At 46.0% G+C, this 6,000-nt stretch overlaps 1 protein-coding gene across 2 annotated transcripts in view; it reads left to right on the top strand.

The window, feature by feature from the left end:
• The first annotated feature begins 1,078 nt into the window (after positions 1-1,078).
• The window catches only part of LOC112879458, a 32,914-nt gene continuing 27,992 nt past the window's right edge, over positions 1,079-6,000 (top strand). The window contains exons 1-3 of one of the 2 annotated variants that reach the window (XM_025943712.1): positions 1,079-1,792; positions 1,882-1,951; positions 2,845-3,031. The gene's annotated coding sequence lies outside the window, so the exon portion shown is untranslated. Of the gene's footprint in view, positions 1,793-1,881; positions 1,979-2,844; positions 3,032-6,000 lie in introns of both variants that reach the window. The other variant, XM_025943711.1, reaches the window with a different exon arrangement.

Genomic DNA, 6,000 nt, shown 5'->3' with positions numbered 1-6,000 from the left:
ATACGGTCGCAGATGTCGAACTCCTTTGAATTGGTCTCAGACCGGTGAACGCAAAATCTTCGGACCCGATCTGGTTGTAGAAGCCGAAGATAAGGTCAAGGTTATTCAAGCCAATCTCAAAATAGCTCAGTCTAGACAGAAAAGCTATGCGGATAAAAGAAGGAAACCCTTACAGTTCCAAGAAGGAGATTTTGTTTATCTTCGAGTATCTCCTACCAAAGGTGTCCAGCGTTTCGGCATAAAAGGAAAGTTAGCACCTCGGTATGTTGGACCCTTTGAGATCCTTAAGGTCTGTGGCCCAGTGGCTTATAAAATCCGCCTTCCACCTCAATTGGCTGCCATTCACAATGTTTTTCATGTCTCTCAACTCAAGAAATGTATTAAAGTACCTACGGAGATCATTGAAACCACCGCCATTGAGATTGAGCCTGATCTGTCTTACACCGAGCAACCTATTCAAATTTTGGATACCAAGGAAAGAGCCACCAGAAGAAAGACAGTTAAGATGCACAAGATCTTATGGGATCACCACACCGAAGAAGAAGCAACCTGGGAAACAGAATCCTATCTTCAACAGAATTTCCCAAACTTCTTTCAAAGCCAATCCCCAAACTTAATCATCTGATTCTTTCTACCTTCGAATCTCGGGACGAGATTCTTTTTAGGGGGGAGGGCTGTGACACCCTAGGTGTCAAATTGTACCATAATATGTATGAAATGTAATGCATGTGTTGATTTGTATAAGGTTGGATGTATTTGTAGCAATAAGACCCTATGTGTAATTTTATAAAAATAGGAGTCCTTTTGTGCAAAATGCATGAGTTACAAAAGTAATTTTCAAAAGTTACTAGGGGCCAAATTATAAGAATGCAAGTAATCATGACAGTTCGAAAAACTTGCAATTAGGCCCAAGTTGTGTGTAAAATATGTAACAAGGACAAATCTATATAAAATTTAAAGTTAGTCCAAAGTTTCAAAATGAAGATGCATACTTTGAGTTTTTGAGTTTAAACCCTAAAACAAAGTTGTAGAACTTAAAAAGTTGTACAACTTTCATTTTGGTCACATTTTCGTTTGAGCTCTAGAACAGTGGTTAAATTTGTCTTTACCGAGAGGTCCCTGCAATTTTCTAAAATTACAAACTAGTCCTCGGGAAATTCCCTTTCTCTTCCTCCTCTGGCGCTGCTCTGTTCCTGCTCTGCAATCCACCGCTGTGCCGACCGTTCTTGCCACCACCTGCTACAAATTCTCCACGCGTCGCCCAGCTCTAGCTGATCCATTTTCCTTGCCGCTTTCCCTGTGGCCTTATCCTCACGTTGCTTACTTCCTATCCCTTTCTTCCTTATCCTGTTCAAGCCAAGCTGAGCAAATCCCACTGCCGTTCAGGCCATCTCAGGCCACCGCGCCTCAATTCCTCCCGCAAGCACCTGTGCTGTCTCCCTCTCGTGCACTGCAGCTCCTGTCCTCCTTCCACTCTCGTGCATCTCCCACTGCAACCGCCGCCTGTTATCTCCTCTTTTCTCCTTACTGTGCGCCGTCGCCCCTCTGTTCTTGCCGCCCCAACCATCGCCCCTGGGTCCAAGCCGCTGCCCTGTACCGCGCGTCACCAGGGCAGTAGCGCCCTCCTGGCCTTGCCCAGCGTCGCGCCTGTACCTCCCCGGCCGGGGCAGCCGCGCCTCTGAGCTCCGCTTTCCCCCAACGCCGACGGCCCCTTCCAGTCCTTCCTGCACACTTTCTAATCCCCAAAACGGACCCCTGGAGTGCTGCTCGACCCCACCCCGGCGACCAACTGGTGAGGCGTCTCCCTGCGTTGTTCCCCTGTACAGGATTCATTTTTTTTCCCCCATGGAATCGACCCAGCGCCTCCTCTGTTTGTTGCAGATAAGGGACCTCGTGCAGCAATTTAAGCAAACTCAGGGGGTTTTCTGCGAAGCGTAGACCCATAGAAACAGTACAGTTCGAGGACCTGTGTGTAAAGGTTTTTATTATTTCATGTGAAGTGATGCTGCTGACTTGTAAAATCCCTAGAAAATCGTAGAAAATTCAAAAAAATATGAAACCAGTTGGATTTGAATCCTCATTTTAAACCCTATCACTTTTGTTTTATAACCATGTTATGAAAGTATATGGTTTGTTCCGTATTTAAAATAGAAGTAAAGGGATGCTTGTTATTTCATGTGAATGGTATTTCTGATTTGTAAATTCAATAGAAAATTGTAGGAAATTCCAAAAATTACAAAACCAGTTTTGTTTGAAACTAGATTTTGAACTCTACAACTTCTATTAAATAAGTTTGATATGAAACCAAATAGTTTTGAATCTTTGTTAAATCTAAGATAATGAAATGTAATATTCATATCTCCTGCATGGTAACTGTGTTGATCTTGATTTTTGATATGCAATCCCTATGGATTAAGCATGAATTGATATGGAATTTTCAAACCTAAGTTTATTTTGTAATCTAAATTCTTTTAAGTTGATCAATTCAATTTATTTTATAATTAGCTAAATCTAGTCTATTCGGTAAAGCTTATCTAATTAGATCTTTTAGTTAGAATTAGTTAAGTATGCGATTGATCTGTGTTTAAATTTTCAAAACTTTATAACCTTAATTGTCCAAGCTCCACATTCAAATTTGAATAAATTGAGTATCTTAATTCTTGCTTTCAATTAAATCAATGCTATAGTCAGGTTAGTCATGAGTTGAATGTTTAGGATTCAAGACTTAGGTTTCCCTCTTGTATCGTGAGTTCTCGAGTGTTAACCTTCTGGATTGCAGTTTATCGTAAAATAAAATAAGAAGACTATACATTCTTTAATTTTATATTCTTGCATATCATATAGATCCGACTGCTTTTGCCGAAGGTGTCTACAAGCTGATCGTGGATCGAGCCGTGAAAATTCCTACAGATCCCGGAACCAGAAGAAGGTTGTTCTGAAGACCTCAAGAACTTCATCAGGGAATTTTCGGAAGGCCCGAACCAAAGTTCGGACGTTATTAACTTGACTAACCTCAGCCCCACCAGTAAAGGCAAGCCCCGGACATAACCCACTATTTTAATTATACTGCAATCTATATCTATTTACGTATTCTATGCATTAAGTTCTTAGGAATTGCTTGAAACCCTAGTTGCATTCTCCTAGGAACCAATGTGATGGATACTAGTACTTGAGTCCGACTAGCTGCTATGCTAATAGGGCCGGTAGAAGTCGGGTGATTTCCTGTCACTCGCATGATATAGGAGTTGTAATGTTTACATTTCTGTTCTCACTATAAGGATGCCGGACGGGAGTTTTGTGCGGTATTATGGTTGAGGTGATACCCCGTCTGTGTTGATGAATTTTGATAAGGTCGCGGTGTGTGCCGATCGGGGTTAAGCGTTTGAAAGTACTAACCACATGCCGTGAGTTATGGGTAAGCGGTAAGCCTAGTAGCCAATCGGCCCGAGGAGTGGACATACCTCCCACCACTCGATTTGCTTCTTCTGGTTACTTACGTTCGACTGAGGAAATACGTGTTGCAAGGGCAACCAGGAATACGGGTTTTGTAGTCGCGCTACAGACGTATGTCCTGCACACATTAGGTGTGCGTATGTTCCTGCAGTCGCTTGTGGTGGACCTGTCCACGAGTCGGAATGAAAGGCAAACGGTTGCTTCGGAATGACCCTGTGGCATTCGAAGCGTGTGAGTTAGGTTTACCTTGCAAGGTTAAATTCGATTCGAATCGTCCGCTTCTCACGAAGATTGAGACTGCTTGATCCCTTTATCACACAGAGTAACAAGAGCAACTATAAGATGAGTAATACTGATGGTTGAGATAAAGATCTTACCATGCTTGAGTAGTTATAGGTGCTCACCTAGAAAGGATAATCAACTAGAACCTGAAAAGTAAAAGTTGAAATTAAGGATCTACTCTTGTTGCTTTTCAGCTGAAACTAAACCCAGAACCATTATAAGCTCTCATAAGTCTAGTTATGGGCTAAGTATACCCAATCCCGGGTAAGCCTTGCTGAGTATTAGTATACTCAGCCTTGCTAGTTATATGTTTTGCAGGTTATGTCTTGAAGACCCTACTTTTCCTTTGCCCTGGTCCTGTGCTCTTTCAAAAGGTTGGTCCGTGGAATGGGATCCGTCCCCGGCCAGCACTGGTGATAACGAGCGATGTCATGCTCGGGCTTAGCATGGCATCCGTCTTAACGACGTGCTGTAGATCATCGCGTATGTTTTTCCGCTGCTAAAAATCATAGCGTAAACAGTTTGAATTGTTTTCTCTAAATTTGAAACTTTGTACTACTTTTATAAACTCTTGTAATGTAAATTCCTATAATGTAAATTATGATGGTAATTGTATCTCTGGACTCACCTTCGTGTGAGGTAACCTTATTGATCCTGTGTATCGGTGGTTTATCGGGACGTTACCCGACAGGCCAAGGGATTATACCGTTTGAAGCACGATGGAGCCCTCGGAAGTGGACTCGCGTACTTGAGCCGGTATAATTCAGATTGGTTCTGCCACAGTGGGTGTGCTGCGTTACCTGGGACGATGCCATAGAAAGGGGATTTGCTCGGAACCAGCATGTCCGTGAAGTCCAGACCCATCTTCCTCAGAGTGCTGGCGAAGATGGAGTTGAGACCACTCCCACCATCGATGAGCACCTTGGTGAGCCTGACTTCTGCCACCACTGGATCTAGGATCAGGGGGAACTTACCAGGCTCCGAGAAGCTCGTCCACTGATCGTCACGGGAGAATGAGATGGGGACCAACGGAGTGGTCGTGGTACCGCCGGCTCGATGGACATGATCTCCCGGAGAAGCAGCTTCTGGACCCGCCTGGAGCCGAAATCTCCATCCCCCCGAAGATGACGTTGACGGTCTTCGAAGCATCTTGGAACTTCGCGTTACACCCTTGGTCCTCTTGGTCGTCATCCTCGGGTTCCTTGTCCACTGGCTTCTTGTTCTTCTTGCCACCACCGAAATTGCTGAATGTCCTCCGAAGGTGGTAATAGTCGATGGCCGCGTGATTGGCACTAGATGCCATGGGCATTTCTTCTGCAGGAGCTTCTCGAACTCAACCTGCATCGTCAACTTCTTGCCTCACGAGGGACGATCCACAGCCGCGATGAGATCATCTGGCTTGCGCTTTCGGGTTGGACCCGAACAGTCCCGCTGGCCTTTGTCGTTGCGGTTGTCATTTGGACGCCTCAGATTGCTATCTTGGCGCCGCGGGAACCACTCCCGCATCTTCTCCTCCTGTTCGGACCAGTCGTGCATCGTGTCATGAAGGCCCGCAACAGTTTTCGGCCTATTCCGCCCGAAGTCTCTGTAGATGCATGGGTTGGTGATGCCATTGTAGAAGTAGTCGATGATGTCGTCCTCCAAGATGTTCGCGATGGTAGCACGAACGTCGAAGAAGCGACGTGTGTAGGACCGCAGGAGCTCGTTACGTTCCTGTTTACACTGAGCAAGATCATGACGAGTACCTGCGCGAGCGATCGCCCCCTGAAAGTTGTCGATGAAGACCTTCTTGAGCCAGTCCTAGGAGTCGATCGAGTTGTTGCTGAGGCTCTCCAGCCACGTGAGCGGTGCAGGGTCCAAAGCTATCGGGAAGTAGACAACCTTGGTGATGTTGGAGCCCCCTGCAACTTCAATGGCCGTGGAGTAGCAATGTAGCCATCACTGAGGAGTTTGCTTGCCATCTTACTTGGTGATGCCGATCGGCTTGAAGCCCTCAGGGTATTTGTAGCTGCTGAACCGTGCGGAAAAAGCTGGGAAACGGTCGCTGCAGTCAGTACCTTCGGTCTCGACTTCTTCGCTAACCTTTCGCCTGGAGTCGATCACGGACCGCGCATCGTGGCCTTCATTGATGTGCCGGCGCAGGTCTTCTGGAGGAGGCTGATGATTGGCCTATCGCGGGTTACCCCCTGGAGGTGGCTGCTGCCTCCCGCCAGGGGCCTGGCTCCCGCGAGCGTTGTCGTCATTGTGGCTGGGCTGAGGTCGAGG

The sequence above is a fragment of the Panicum hallii genome, chromosome 2 (genome assembly GCF_002211085.1).
Source record: "Panicum hallii strain FIL2 chromosome 2, PHallii_v3.1, whole genome shotgun sequence".
Classification (NCBI taxonomy): Eukaryota; Viridiplantae; Streptophyta; class Magnoliopsida; order Poales; family Poaceae; genus Panicum; species Panicum hallii.
Note: the sequence above shows the minus strand (reverse complement) of the source record. Positions and strands in the feature narration are given on the sequence as shown.